Consider the following 16,020-nt stretch of genomic DNA (forward strand, 5'->3'; position numbering starts at 1 on the left):
GCTGAGCGCTGAGGGCTGAGCGCTGAGGGCTCTGCTCGGGGCTGAGCGCTGGGGCCTCAGCGCTCGGGGCTCAGCGCGGGGCTCTGCTCTCCTCGTCCTCCTCGTCCTCGTCCTCCTCCTCCCTCTCCTCCCTCTCCTCCCTGCCCCGATCGGCTCTCGCCGCGTGTTCGCCCGCGCCGCTCGCTCGGGTTAGGTGTGGGGAGAGCTCTGCACGTGTCGGGCAGGGCCGGGAGAGCTGCTGAGCTGCGTTTGGCGCCTGTTGTGTAACGAGAGCCGCGAGGGGAGCAGAGCGGAGCGTGGAGAATCAGCCACGTTATTTAGGAGAAAGGGAGGTTAACGCTGCGGGAGTTGGTGCAGTTCGTATGGGACAGTGTTTTTATTTTTTTCTCTTTAGGGTTAGGCCCTTCCTGCGTTGGGAATTCTTATGTAGGAACTGTTTGGGTGGCTCGTACATACTTTTCTTCTAGAAAAGTTTCAGATTCATAGGAGTTTTTGTTATGGTTCTCAACAGTTTGGTGTAAAATCTCTTCCCTTAGAGGGTTAATCTAGCAAAGAACAACGTAGTAAAATATAGGACCTGTAGGTGAGATGAGTTGCTGCTCTTCTCAGCCTTCAGGTCTTGGGATCCACAGTTAGGTGCTGGTTTTTTTTAAACTCTGATTTGGTTGTCTTGAAGGGATAAGAATCAGGACAGACAAACAGGATGGTTGTTTTCCTCTCAGAGTAGAAAATATCTCTGTTTTCACTTTCTCACTTTTCTTTCTGCAGTGCACGAAGGAGCACAGCAGGGATTTTGCTCTCGTGTATAATATAATTTGCACATTTCAGTACCCATAACTGTGTATAACTGTTGATGTAGTTCTTTACTGACTTCTAGTGTTGGGGTTTCTTGCTCAGGTACAGGCATACTCTGAGTTTACAGGTGTTTGTGGTGCTCAGATTCTGCTGTCTTTGCTGAGGCTGTTGTGTTCACACCCTGGTGATATATCTGGTTTGAAATTATGCTTAAGGAGGCAAATAATTGAAAATATTGCCAGCATATGGGCTGAGAGTAGTTTAATGTGTGGGAGTCTCTTTATGTTCCTTTATTTTCTCTCTATCCGATCTTACCACTTTCCTTTTCACACAGAATGATTTTCCTTCCACTTGGTGGTTGCTGTTTACCATCAGGGACTCATGTTCAGTGTGAAAGGATGGAACAATTCTCTCTCAACCTCGAGCTCTTAGATACAACAGCCACTATACTTTTACCGAGTTCAGGTCGTTGGTGTGTTACTGCTGTGTGTCTCAGTCTCCTGCAGCTCATCTTGTGTCTTGTTTATTTCCGAGTTTATCTGTGTGGCTCAGCCCTTTCCCCCAGCACAGAGCTGGGCAGTGGTGGTGTCTGTGCTGGGGTGTGAGCTGCGAGTTGTTCTCCACATGGTGAAGCTCTCTGTTTCCTTCCTGTGAAATCATCCACTGAGAGCCTCAGCAGCACAGTGGCTTTTAGCAGTCAGTCCAGAGCTTCCTGCTGCACTCCAGATCACAAGGCAGGGCTTCTCAGGCTGTTCTAGGAGAGCGTGGCTGTGCTGTGATCCAGCCTGGAGCAGGGACTGCCAGCAGGATGTCTTCTTGTCTCCTGTAAGGCAGCACGTGGCCTGGGAGCTGCCTGGGGAGTCCCTTCCACACCTTCATCTGATACCTATAAAATCGATGCACGCTGAAATCCTGTGCAGAGGAGAAAGTGGCAGTGTGGTTTGCAGCCCCTCCAGCCTCTAACGCCTGTCAGCACATCCCTGACACCATGTAAACACTCCCTTCATATCTGCCCTGAGCCGGGTCCCGATGCCTCTTTTTTCTCCAGAAGTCACCGATGCACACGAGCTACTTTGCTCTTCCAGCTCCTGTTGCCAAACTGGACACCACAGCCAAGCCTGTTCTGAGTGTGCCCGTGGTGTTGGCCTCCTGCCAGTGCAATCACTCAGTTTGCCACAGGGTTTTCTATTTTAGTCTTAATTCTTTTTCTGGAAACAGTATCAAGCAAGTGAGGAGGCTCTATCTGACTAATTTCAAAAACTTGCTGCCGAAGGTGGAAACTTTGTTCAAACATGCTGTTATGTCGGAGTAAGGTGGTTTTTTGTACACAAGGGGCATGTCATGAAATCACTGTTTCCATGGTTAGGAAACCAATGATCCCTTTTCCTTTTCCCCAAATGCTGCCTGAGTTCTTGACTGGGTGTTGAATTTGCTGTAACATTGTGCCCATATTCTTTTTTTTTTTTTGCTTTCAAGAAACTGAAAAGTCAAAAAAAAAAATCTGAAAACCTAAGATAGAATTCTTATTTTTATTTATTTGTAAGAAAAACTTTGATATTGCTACTTCTTGGTATACTTTTCTAGAAGGACAGAAAAGTGTCATAATAAAGGTACTGTCATTTAGGTAAAAGAATGGATGAGAATGTGGATAAACTTGTGGAACTTGCACTGCTTGGTGTTGATGAATTTATAAATTCTAAGCTTCTCTTTTTATTCATTGATACTTGGGTTTTGCCTGCTGCTCAAAGTCTTAATTGTTGAAGCAGCAGCTGTCTGAAAAAAGAGTGTCTTCATGAAGTTATGGTTATGGCTTTGCATGGGAAATAGAACCTTTTTTTTCCAGCACAAGAAACAACTTTATCAAATCAATGAAATTAAGGTTCTTTTCTCACTTGTTTAGTTCTAAGTTACCTCTTTAAAATCGTGAATGGAATGTTGAGACTTAGAAGTTTTGTTTTTCCATGTGTGTACTTGTTTTTACCTCCCATGTGTTTTCTTGAAGGTATTAGATGTTGCATGTTGATTCTCTTGAAGACTTTCTAGTCCTAAAATGTGCTGCAGGGGAGGATGTGCTCATGCCTTAATTGGGGTGTTAGAAATAGCAGCATCTTCATCTAGTGGAATTTAGTTCCACCAGTGCCCTCTTAGCTTGTGCTCCTCTGTGCCTCCTGTCACTGTCTGCCCTTCTCCTCTTAGAAAGGCTTTTTGTATTCTTTGGGAGTGGGTCTGGACCTGCTCTTACTGTGCTAAACCTGCTGTTATCACAGAATTGCCCAATTTCTTTGGCTTAATTTTAGAGAGTCAGTTACACTGAAATTCATTGTAAGCTGCCACACATAGAGGAGGAAGTGAGAAGTTAATGTACAGCCTCAGCTCTCTTCCTTTTTGTGCAGAGTTTTTCCTTAAATTGAAATTGCATTGGACAGAGTTACAGCCTGCACAGTGCAGTGTGACTTTTTCAAGTGTGTTGTTGTCATGACCAGTATGTTTTCCTAAGGAAGAAAAAGATTCCATATCATTGTTTCCTCAGCTAGCTGTGTAGTCTTAAGGTGGCTAAAAGCTGAGGTAGTCACTTGATGAAAGGATAATTGGTGGTGTCAAATGTGTGAACCAAACTTTCTCCTTTCCTTAGTGAAATTTACTGTTTGCTGTATGAAAAGTGAAATTTTTTTTCAGCAGTGATTCTCTTGTTGACTTTGCAGTTGTGTGGGATTTTGTGCACTTACTTTGGCTTGAAGTTTTTCACTTTTGCGGAACTGTTGTGTGCTCACACGTATGTACAGAGAGTACAGAGGAGCAGCCAAACCTTCCTGACTTCCAGGAAAGTTCTTTTTTCACAGTTTGTACCTTCTCCTTCAATGCTATCACCACCAATCTGCCTCTGATTCACAGAAGGGTGGGAAGGGGAGCTACATGCTTTAACTCTGTCAGAGAAAATATGTCTTAGATGATCACAGGATGTTCTTCTACCTGCTTAGAAAAGGACTTTTCCATTTCAGAAACCAGTGCTTCTGAACACTTCTGGCCTCACAGAAATTGCAAGGATTGAGCTGATGAGCGCAGTAAACTCCTAACGGCTAAATTGGCTTTGCAAACATAGACAGTTCTAACTAATTAGGAACTTTACATGCCTGATGAAAGCCTTGTTCGAGTCAGCTAAGCATGTACTGACAACAGCTTTACGGAACTTGTAAGACTTGTCAGAATTTTGTTCTGTTTTGCCTCCCTTATTTCACATTTCAGCTAAATACTTGATCATATTTTTAGTGTTGGAATTTCTAATATTCAGCCTACCAGAAAATATTACTAAATTTGAAAATGAAGAGAAGTCAACCTCCAGTATCTTATTTTTGGTAAGTTATGAACTAGAAAAAAAAAGCTGGTGGAAAATATTACGTAGTTTTTACTGTAGTGGCTGTGGGTAGGGATCTGTTCCATGCATTGTCCACTTAATTTGTTTTAGTATCCTGCATCCTTTCTGAAGTACTCACAAAGCAGCCCACTGGAATCTCTCAGCCTATTGCCTAGGGAAGTGCAGCACTTTGAACTCAGGGCTAGAGAGTTTTTTGTGTGTTTCCCTCCCCTACCATTTATTGTAATACTCACATGTGAACTGAAACATTTTGTTATATATTTTATGCTATCAAAATTGGGGAAAGACCTGGATAGCATCAGCCCCAGGGAGACAAGCTACACAAATCCAATCTCATGTCTTAGACCAGAGTTGCAGTTTTCTAGTACACAGTCCTCTTTGGTAGCTGCTTCTAAGAATTAGTGCTGTGAGGAGATTTTTCTATCCAGGAATTTGTTTTTTTTTAATCCTTAAGACTGAGGTAATACCTGTATTTTTATATAGTCAAGACTATTTTAATAGGTTATGTCTTTTAATGTTGTTCAGTGAGCACCATAGATCAGTGCAGTTCATTTTAACTCCTCCATTTTAATTTGTTTTTTGGTTTTACTGTTCTCTTTTCAGAGTAAACTCGGTGCTTTTAAATAAAAAGTGTCAGTTTCTGTAGTCTCTCTTTGCATTTTGTATTAAGGAAAATTACTTCTCCTAAATCTCCTGCTTTATGGCTTTGCTGCAGCTGTGAAGCCATGTGATACCTGGTGTCCAGGCTTTCTAGGAAGAAAAGTTTTGTTTGTTTTGGATTTTTTTTTAAACCGTGTGACTTCACAAAACTGGACACAGCCAAAGTGGAGGCAAAGTAGTAATGCAGATGGGAAAGTACTGTGGATCATGACATAATTGAGTCAGTTCAAAGCTTGCTTAGAGTTTTTCTCTCTTGCTGCCTTCACTGTTGTCTTTTGAGTTGGGTTCTCATTGAGCTGTCCACAGTGCTGCCAAATTTTGATACTGTTTGGGTTGTGAAATGGGTTGATTTGTTTTAAATCACCGGTGTGGTGAGAGTCATGCATAGTGTCCTGCTCCAATTTGCTTTTTTTTTTCTGTAGTGATGTTTAGTTATGTTTTGTTAGTCTCCCTTGAACCTACATTAAACAGGCAACCAAAAAATAAAACTTTTTGTTGCTGAAAGCAGATTTCAAAGCTGTCCCTGTGTTCTACACTCATCTTACCCTACTCCAGCCCTGCTGCAGGAGGAAACAGTCCTGTATGGTCAGGCCAGTCCCAGCTCAGACCAAGCCCCTTTCATTCCTTGCCTTCATGCCCCTCTTAGATAGTTGTAGCTGCTTTGCTTCTTCAGGAACACTCCTGCTCACACAAGTTTTGGGATCGTAGGGCAGAGGGAACAGCTGCAGGATTCTCTCAGTGCTAGTTCTGTCTTGTGTGTGAGCTTTTTGCTGCCTGGAGTGAAGTTGTCATGGCCCAGGTCCCGGTGTTAATATATGCCATGACAGCTCTGCAGTCGTGAAAGTCTCTGTCTTTGAGAGAAGTGTTAAAATGCTTCTGAGAGATCCAGAAGAACTCCAGACATCTGCACTGCTTTGGCCTCCGCTTTTCTCTCGCAACAGCTCCTCTAGAACAACCTGATTTCATCCCCTTGTACAAGCTGCTTTATAATCAGGTGGAGAATGTGCTTAATGTTAACTCTTGCACCTGTGTGAAGAGTTAAATCCCACAGCACATAGTTCCATATAATCTAAGTCTGAGGACTGTGTGTTTAAGCAGTAGGTGAATTTTATGTCTTACAATGTCATTTCCAACCTGTGTTGGGTGTGACTGAAACAAGGAAAGCTGCAGAGCAAAAGTGAAGCCTTGAGTTTTTGAGGAGTAAACTAATCTGAGCACTGCATCTTGGACAGCTTGAAAATACACATCTGGAACTATGTGAATAGGCAAGGAAATTGAAGATTTCATATAGAGTCCAGAATCAAAAGTAACCCTTGTGTGGCCAGGCCAGGAGCTGACCTGGCAGGCAGTGTTGGATACTCTGGGTGGCTCTGTTTGAGCTGCTCATGTCACAGATTGGAGCATTAGAACTTTTTGTCTCAGTGATACTTCTCTTACGTTCCGAGCTCAGTCATGAAATTTGTTTGAGCTTATTAATGTGAGAAAATAGTAAAATTTAAATTTCAATGTAGTAGTAGGAAGTGTGTGTGGATGTGCTAATTTAGGTTTATTTTAAATAAGCCAATTTTAGAAGAATTCCCAAGAGGTTTCACTGGCTTGGCTAGATCAATCTAAAAATTGTTTGAAGTTAAACATGTCATGTAGATGAATGAGACTCTAAAATATAATTATTGCTGGGGCCTTGGTATGTACCTTCTGAAACTTGTTTAGCAAGTGTTTGCTGTTAAAGGACAGGAGTCTGTTCACACAGGGGGTGAATTCCTATAGAAATGTTGCTGTGTTCTTGGCTTTGCTTATTCTTTGATGATGAACTTCTTTGCTCGTCCTTTCATATGACTTGTGGTTTGCAGTGAATTCTCCCTTTCTCCTCTTTTTTAATCAGTCCCTCTCTCGGTTATGCTCTCTTGCCCCATCATACTCCATCATTACTGAAATCCTCATGGGGGACAAGACTTTGGGAGAGCAGAGGTTTCCTTGTTTGTGTTTGTTACCTGCCAATGGAACGTAAGTTTCTCAAATAATAGCACTTGTCAACTTCAGCTCTGCTGATTATGCCTTTCTGTTAAGCAATCTACTGTGAGATTTGGGTTTAAGAAAACCCAAAAAACCACCAACCCTCCAAACCACAAACAAAACAAACATAAAATAGAGAAGAAACCCTAGTTCAGGTGGAAATGACAATACAGAAGAACGAGTGTCTTGGCAAACCAGTGTGTTTCATTTTGGGAAGAGCTTCAGTGTTTAATGAGGGAATGCTTAGGAATAACTCATAGGGATTCAGAATATTTGCATAAGGGTGTGTTGTTTAAAATGTCAGAGCTTCATCCAGAAAGAGGAAACTTCCCACCAGGGCAAGGAAATGAAGCTTCATTGTTTGGGTCTCATTATGTGATATGAATACAGTAGTGGTGGGTTTTTTTCCTGATTGTTTCTGACTTGCAAGTCCTCTTTAATGTCAAATTTCCATGGAGACCTCTCTGTAGGAGACTTGTATGTGCCTTTTTTTTCCCTTTCACAGAATCCTTAAAATACTGCATGGACCAAAAATGGAAGTTTACAGGACTAGGTGCCACATGGAGTAAGGTTTGACAGTGACTCTGCAGGAGGAAATAGTATCTTGAGGAAAAAAACCTGTGGGGACTTGGATTGAGATGTCATTATTTGCTATCTCCTCAGTTGCTGTCCTGCCTCTGGGATGGCACAGAGCCACGGCTGAGTTTCATTTTGTGTCAGCTAACATGAGAACTTCAGTTGCTTACAAGAAGCAGGTGGAGGAAAAAACCCTGATATGTAATAGGAAACAAAAATTCTGATAGGGGAGTTCTGCTGCCAACCTTCACTGTCATATCTTGGTTATTCCACTGTTATGAACCTGCATTTTACCCTCTTTGCAGTGATGCTGAAAACCACAGCCCTATCTCTGGAAACCGCATTCGATACTATTGGATGTTCAAGATGCTCCTACAGCTGCTTTCACTGGCTAAAATGATAAAATAAAGCATAACCTCAGCCCTTAACTGGGAATTTTTCTATTGTGAAACTAAACCACAAGACTGTTCATGTTTGTGTAGATTAATCCAGTGGGGATATGGGAAAAGATTTCTTGTTTTCTAGGAGGTCATGACTACTCTTGAGTTACAGCTCAACCATTGAATTTTGTGCATTAAAAATATTTTAGGAATGAATACAACTCAATTTTACTTCTAGATTTTACACAAAACCACTGCCTGTGTTGGCTGTGTGGGTGTGATTGTTGCTTGCAAAGGTACAGCACAAAACAGAGCCATCCTAGCTTATTTCTGTAATTAGCTGAGGACAAATCACTTCTGTGTTTCATTAAGTTGTGTACAATGTGAATACCACAGGGAACGTGGTTCTGGGGCCTCTGTGGCACCAGTTCCCAGCTGGGGAGGCACAGCACACTGGAAAGACATGCCAGTGGCCACAGAATAAAGCCTGAGCCATTAGAGCTCGTTAAGTTTAGTGGAGCTTGTGTGCATGTGGGCACTAATGTCTCTAATAATACGGGAGGCTGGAGGAGAGACACAGGGTGAATGGCAAGGGATCTGGAAGGGGAGGAAAGCCAAGGCAAAGTTGTTGGTAGAAAATCTGGGGGAGCAACACTGTGCTGAGAACTACAACTCTGGTTCAGGTGGCTTAATCTGTCCCAGCATCTGGTCCTGAGCTGGAACACAGAGATCAGTTCCTGCTGTTTCTAAGGGGGGGAAAAAAGTTAGTGAAAGCCTGAGATCTCGAGGAATGGAGGTAATGGAGTGTCACAGTGAGGTGTTCAGTTCTAATGGTGTTGTGTGATGGCAGTTTATGTGTGCAGAAGGTGTTGAAGTACTTTATGGGGAGGGTGGGGGCCATGTACCCCTCACTGAGCTCATTCCTGCACCTGGCAGCAGCTGAAGGACTGTGCTCTCCTCAGGACTGAATGCAAGTGCTGTTTGTCTCATGTGCACACCAAGTAGTTGGATGGAAACTTCAGTCTGTGTGTTAAATTATTGGGAGAGTCAATCCTGATGTTTAAAGCAGTCATGCTTTACCAGCCTTGCAGTGGCTAAAAAAAAAAGGAGCAAAAAAAGGAAAAAACCAAGAAAATAAAGGCAGTGGAGGGTGTGTTAGGATGTTTCCTGCATACCTGTGCAGTTGCAAGTGTCAGGTAGTACAGAAGGAAGGGAAGCCACGTTACTTTTTTAACCTATAAATGCAACGTTTCAGCCAACAAAGGGTGAAGGAAATGTAATATGGGGTGATGAATACAGAATTTCTGGTCTTACCTTCTCTAGGGGAGAACTAGCCTGAAGAGGAATAGGTGCACGTAGGGGGGTTGTTGTTTGTTTGGGTTTTTTGGTTCTTAAAAAGATGTTTCCTCACTTTGGCCCTTTTGGAGTGGCGAAGAACAGAGATTGTATTGAATGGAAGCATTGCTCTTTATGAATGCAGAAAACACCATTATATTCTGTGTTTCAAATTGTTAGAAAAGACATCTGGAATTAGTTCAACATCGTTTTCAAAGGCATGGAAAAGGGAATGAATCATTATGGTCAAGTGTGATAAATAGCACTGAGAATGTTCTCCATTTCCCCCTGCGTCGAGTAGAGGTTTGTCTGAAGACTGAGTTATTTTGTAGTTTGAATTCACATTTGGCTTTCAACTGTGTTGCTGACTTGTGGGTAAGCCATAAGCATCCCTCCATTGTTTGGATGAGGTTTGCTATTTGGATGACTTAATTCAAATTGCAGTTTGTAATTAAAAGCATTTCTGTGTGTCCCTTAAGAAGGACTGTGGTAGCACTTCATCAAATTCCTCGTGCAGGGATCGGTTAAGCCACCTGGCTCGAAGCAGTGAGGATGGAAGTTCTACACTGTGTGCTCCCTGGGGGCTCTGATGGGGCTCTGCTGCCACTCACCTCACCTGCAGGTGGTGAGAACCAGCTTGTCAGTATTCAGAAATTTGGAGGCTAACTTTGAAGGTTGAGGCTGTAAGGAGAATGTGAGAGGAAACAGCAAGTACTAACACTTGGTGTCTTTTGCTAGTTGACATTGTCCAGAAGCAGCTTGTGGGCTGGAAAGAACCATTCTTAGTTTCTTGCCTGCTGCTTTCTGCTGGAGCCTTGATCTCTTCCTCTTCAGTTCTTTGGCCTTTTGTTCTTACCTGTTCTTTGAAATGTGGTCCTAACTTACTGAGCAAGTTGGATTGATGTCTTGTGTCTCCCTTTCATCTCTGGCCACAGCACCCGCTCACACCGTTGGTGTCTGGGAGTGATTCCAGTCCCTGTGGCACTATGAAGAGATCAGGTCTCAGAGGTCAAAGAGTAACCAGCGTAACCGAGGGAGCTGTAGATCTGTAACTGATTATTTATTCAAGGGAAAATAATCAAAGAATGGTTTGGGCTGGGAGGAACCTTTCAAGATCATGCTGTCCAACCTGCCTGCCATGGGCAGGGACATCTTCAGTAGACAAAAGGGTTGACTTGAGAGTTAAATGTTGCTTGAATTCCTTTGCAGGAGGTGACAATTATTTAACAAAAATCGTGTCTAGATTAGGTCTACTGAAGATAATGAGATTACAGGTGTGAAGGCAATGTGTTTATCTAACACTTTCACTCTTTGTTAAGGTATTTAATTTCGGACTGCAGTGCTAAGAAATTAGAAGTAGTCTGGCAGAGTGGGGTCAAACGTCTCAATTGTCATACAAATGACTTAAAATATGACTAAATATGAGGACATGTAGAATCATAGAATCATAGAATTTAGGGGTTGGAATGGACCTCACAGATCATCTAGTCCCAACCCCCTGCCATGGGCAGGGACACCTCCTCACTAGATCAGGTTGCTCAAGGCTCATCCAGCCTGGCCTTGAACACCACCAGGGTTGGGGCAGCCACCACATCCCTGAGCAACCTGTGCCAGTGTCTTATCACCTGTCTAGTAAAAAGCTTCTTCATATTTGCTCATCATTATTGAACCAGCTCTTGTTCTTATGTGCACCTTGGCATATGCACCGTGCTGTGGCTAGAAAGTGTGGTAGCTGCTCCCTGAGACCAGGAGAACCTTTAGAGAGGGGTCTCATGGAAAATTAGAGCTGAAGATCTGATTACATCATGTCCTCCACTTTACTTGTGGTTTGTTGAACTCTTGAATTAAAAGATAAGTTGTAACCTTTCTTTTTGTTGTGCATTATCTGATCAAAAAGTGTTACAGCTTGGCTGAAGAACTTGTAAGTGTCCATCCTCTAAAACCTGCTTAGTGAGCAGCAGACAGACCTACAGGTTCCATGTAGATTCCTCTGCCCCGTGATATCAAGGGACTATGAGCTGCAGCTTTGAGTTTTCCTTATCTCCTAGAAAACACTGCCAGCCTCCCTCCTATCTTCCTCCAACGGTTCCTAACAGAAAGCCAGTGCAAAAGTTAAACTTCTTTATAAAACCCAGACTGACAGAAAACTTGAAGACAGCATGAAGTTGTTTTTTTTTCTGTTGGGTCCTAGAAAGAAAAGGCTGAACTCCCTGTATTGCTTTTCTGGCTCTGACTACATGTGTAAATAAAATACATAAAAACTCTGTGCAGGTCCTGTCAAGGATTTGTACTGGATGTTTTCCACATTCTTCTGAATTCCCTCTGTTACTGGTAGTTGGGTAACTCTTTGTGGAAATCCTGTTTCCCCTGCTGTGGGTTGTCCCCTCTCCAGGTCTCTCATTTTCCCACTTCTAAGAAGGAACATCACCTGTTTGCAAAGCACTGTGATAGGGCACCAGGGTGGCAAGGGCAAGGAACACATGGCTTACCAATAGAGGTGAGGAGAATCAGGTTTGTTCAGCCTTAGGAAGAGAAGGTGATGGTGTGGCCACTCCAACTGGCTAAGCAGAAGGTATGGAGAAGATGGAGCCAGACTTGTAGCGGGTGCACCAGAACAGAGCAGAAGCTGGAACACAGGAAGGTCCAGTTGAGTAGAAGGCAAGTTTATTTTACCATGGGGGTGGAACAGGTTGTAGGAGATGTTGTGGAAATTCTGACCTTTAAGATAATCAAAACTTGACTGGACAAGTCAGCTTGGTCCCTTCCAGCCTATGTTGTTCCATGTTCATGATCCTCTGCTCCTCTGCAGCAGCTGCTGAAGGCTGTTCTTTGCCAGTCCTGGCTCTTTCTAACCTGATCATGATGAGCATGTTTGTAATTTTATTTTGTACAGTTCTGGAGGCAAAATAGCTGCTCACTAGTTGAGGACAAGTAATTAAACCTCTTGGTTTTTTTGCTTAAGGAGCGATGCCTCCTCTCTGGGTCTGTGTGATGTATCAGCAACTGGCCTGGAGACAGCACTGAGTGTGCAGAGTGGTTGTATGTGAAAATACCCATAGTGATGACCTGGAATTGCTGCTCTGCTGTCTGATACTGGAAACCTTAACCGAAAGTGATGCTTTCCTTCCCTCCTTCACCTTAGTTTCATTTAGAGACTATATTTTTAGACAGAATAGTTTTAGATAGTCTTCCCATTGGCAAGCATAGGTTGTGTTAGCCCAGTGCTAAAATACACTTGGGGTTGTGAAAACATCACCTGATTATTAACTATGCGTTAGGACTTGCCACACAAGGAAACTTATTGATATAATTGCACTGGTGTAATTATGCTCAGACGATTTCCTGTGTCGACAAGCCCTTCCATGCAACTAGTTTGGCCCCTTCTTATTTAGTAACTCATTAGGCCTCTGACTGCACATTAAAATTGCATAATTCTTTGCTAAAAAATCTCCAACGTGCAAGTTTAGTGCTGACTGGCAGCACTTCCAGCGTGCTGAGCACACCAGCAGTTAAGCTTCAAGAAATGATGAAGAATGAAGGATAAAAGAAATGAACAGTCAAAGTCTGGGAAATGGTTGTGGAGCAAATGGTCCTGAAAAATTATCATTGCATAATTGTGTGGATTTTTTGGAGTAGACTAGCTGAGCTGTCTCATCAAAGTGTGTGGCTCATTCACACGTTTTATAGACTAGGAGTGTCTTGGCCTTGTTCACTCCCTGAGTCACTGTTATCTCTGGTTTTGATCCCCAGTTGTGTGCTGGAGTAGGAGCACACACAGCCAGCCTGATGTTGGCATCATCTTGTAGGTTGGAGTCAGGTGGGGGTTGGTCTCTTCTCCCAGGCAACCAGCAGCAGGACAAGAGGGCACAGACTCAAGCTCTGCCAGGGGAGGGTTAGGTTGGATATTAGGAAGAGATTTTTTACAGAGAGAGTGATCAGACATTGGAATGTGCTGCCCAGGGAGGTGGTGGATTCACCATCCCTGGAGGTTTTCAAGCTGAGACTGGATGTGGCACTCAGTGCCATGGTCTCTTGACCACAGGATGGTTGGACTTGATGATCTTGGAGGTCTCTTCCAACCTGGTTGATTCTACGATGTTATGATTCAATTTGCAAAACTCTGTGTTTGTACTAAATTAGCATTTCTGTGATTGCCCAGGGTTCCTCTACAGCCACCTGTCCCCACCACTCTCTGTTTTGACAGCAATTTTACTTGATTATTAATTTTATTTCAGAAAACTGCCACAGGACTGTTATTTTTCTAATATCTATATTTTCAGATAATTTTTTGGTAGAAATTGCCATTCTAAGGACTGATAACTATGAACACTTAGTTTGTGTAAATGGGATGAATTATAATAGGAAGTCTGTCTTTTTTCCTGATAAAAATAAGTCTAAAGGCAGTTTTCTGACACCTCACTTTTCCACACCCAGCTTGCCTTAATTCACACGTGAAATGGAGCTCTCAGTGGTCTCAGTCATCGTATCAAGGCTTGAACAAGGAGTTGGGGGAGCTGAATTGCTTGGATTAACTAGTGATTGTGTCTCATGATTGAGACTCAAGGGCTTCTCTCATGTTTTGATAGAAGACAGAGCCTTATTGCTCTCTTCTGTCAGCACTAAATGCAGTGTTCTGTGGCTCTGCACTTCACAGTTGGTTCCTGCAATGCCTTTTACACAAGATAGTTTGATTTTTGCCTTCTTAATTTGAGGCGGTAGTCCAAAAAGTGAGTTTGGATCGATAGTTGTAGTATTTAGTTTTTTGCCCTGAAGTTCAATCCACATCCCTCAGCTCTGTAGTTAGCACATAGGTATCTGTTTCAGGGCAGAAATGTAGGTTGAGTGCTTATCAGGTCAGTGCTGCTGTTTAATAAACAGTACTTATCTCCTTGAAGCAACACCCTGCCCTAAATAAGTTTGCCTTGGGAGTTGAGCCAGAAATAGCTTCCCTTTTTTTTTTCTTTAATTGGATTGTAAAAAACAAATAATTTTAAAAAAAGTTTAAAATGAAAATACAGGGTGGTAGTGGTCCTGCTTTCTGAACAGCCTGGTGCTTTTTTCTTCTCCATGAGTCGTGCAGGTTGCAAAACTGAGTGTTCCCATCTTTTCCCTGGAGCCTCTGCTTCTCTCAGCATTTCATCTTCTCAAACAGAGTCTGTGCCCTTGATTTTTAGTTATTTCTGTTTTATTTAGTCACTAAACTCCAGTGGGGGAATGGAGTGATGTCAGTGAGCAACATGTGTTTGTGTTGTTCCCTGAACACTTAGATTTCATGACATCCCTGTGCAGCACTAAACAATCCCATGGTAACACAGAGCAAGGAGGATGCGTTGCTTAATTACAAAGTTACTTAAATTGGCAGCACAAATAGCTTGGAGTGTGGGGTGTCCCTCCACGATGCTTTGCCTCTGTACTTCCAATATCTAAGTGTAATCCTTTTTTTTTGTATTTCTGAACACTTGTCATGACTTACCAAATCTGGCACAGAAAAAGGGCAGCAGAATTAGGATGTAGCAGTAGATACATAAATGTTAGAAGGCATAAAAATTGGCAGTAAGGAGAAAAGAAATGCTTAATATTGGTAACAGTTGGCCAGGTAATAGCAGGAAGGGAATGTATAATGCAGCTGGAATGCAGAGTGTGGGTAATAAGGAATGGAAATGTTAAAATACAGGAGCCTGGTCAGGAATTAAAATATTTTGGAGTGAATGCTATGGGGAACATAGAAAGACACATACACACAACAGAAATAGTAGAATAATGTTAGTGACTAGGACATAGTTATCAAGTGGGAATGTTCTTTTATGGAAAGATGGATATAAAAATTCAAAAAGAGGTGGATTGTAAAGGATTCAGCAACAGAATAGCTGAAATCTTAGGTGGGAGACAGATTTCATTGGGAAAATGATGGTAAACAAGATTCTGGAGGAGCAGAGGTAGGTGCTTTGTGCACATTCTCTTGATCAGATTTAGAGGTGGATCATGGAAACCTTTGGCATATTGCAAGTGTCAGTATTTGTGGGAGTATTTTTTCTTTCTACTTTCCAGCTGTAGTGAACTTTGGTAGTTGTCTTACTCACAGCAGAGGATTCTTTCTGCTTAATGACCCAGAAACTGAATTTGTCACACCAAGCAAGGAAATACGGTGCCTGCAAGGCCACCCGAGTGGGTTAATCACCTTCAGAAAAATGTGAAGTAAGCAGAGGGAAAAGATGACAAATCCATGTCTGAGAAGTCAGGATGTGCAGGAGTTAAGACAAAAAAGAATTGCCAAAGGTTGAGCAGAATTAGTGAGCGAAGCATTTCGTGTTGCCCTCAGGGGTGGAGGGGTTAAGGTGAGATGGGCTGCTCATGGCAGGAGTGGGTTACAGGTAGGAGTCTAGAGCTAAGGTGATGCTTTGCTCCATTCCTGGGGCAGGTGTTGACACTGCAGAGGTGACATGGATGAGCAGTGCTCCTGTGAGAATTGCTGTATTGCCATTAAAAGCAAAACTGAAGGAGCTGATGCGCTTAAATTTTTGGAGACAGAGTGAACAATCTTTTATGAAACCTGAAGTTTTAGGTTATGGAAATGCAAGTCCCTAGCAACAAGTGTCTTTAACATATTGATCCAGTTAGTGTTGGAAAATCACAAGCTTTAATGCAATGTTTATAAAAGGGGGGGGGGGGAAAGGCACATTGAATTCCAATATCATGACATTATAAGGGTGCATGCCTCAGAATTTGTTTGGGAGAGAAAGTCTGAAACAAGATTTTCAAAAAGTAACAGAATAAGGAAACCCCCATCATTTCCCCAATGTCTAAGCACCAATGGGTTCCAGTGAAATACTTGATACGTGGGGAAATTGGTGCTGAAGCTCTGGTTAGTAGCACAGTTAAAATAAGGAG

Source organism: Acanthisitta chloris, unplaced genomic scaffold, assembly GCF_000695815.1.
Source record: "Acanthisitta chloris isolate BGI_N310 unplaced genomic scaffold, ASM69581v1 scaffold619, whole genome shotgun sequence".
Lineage (NCBI taxonomy): Eukaryota > Metazoa > Chordata > Aves > Passeriformes > Acanthisittidae > Acanthisitta > Acanthisitta chloris.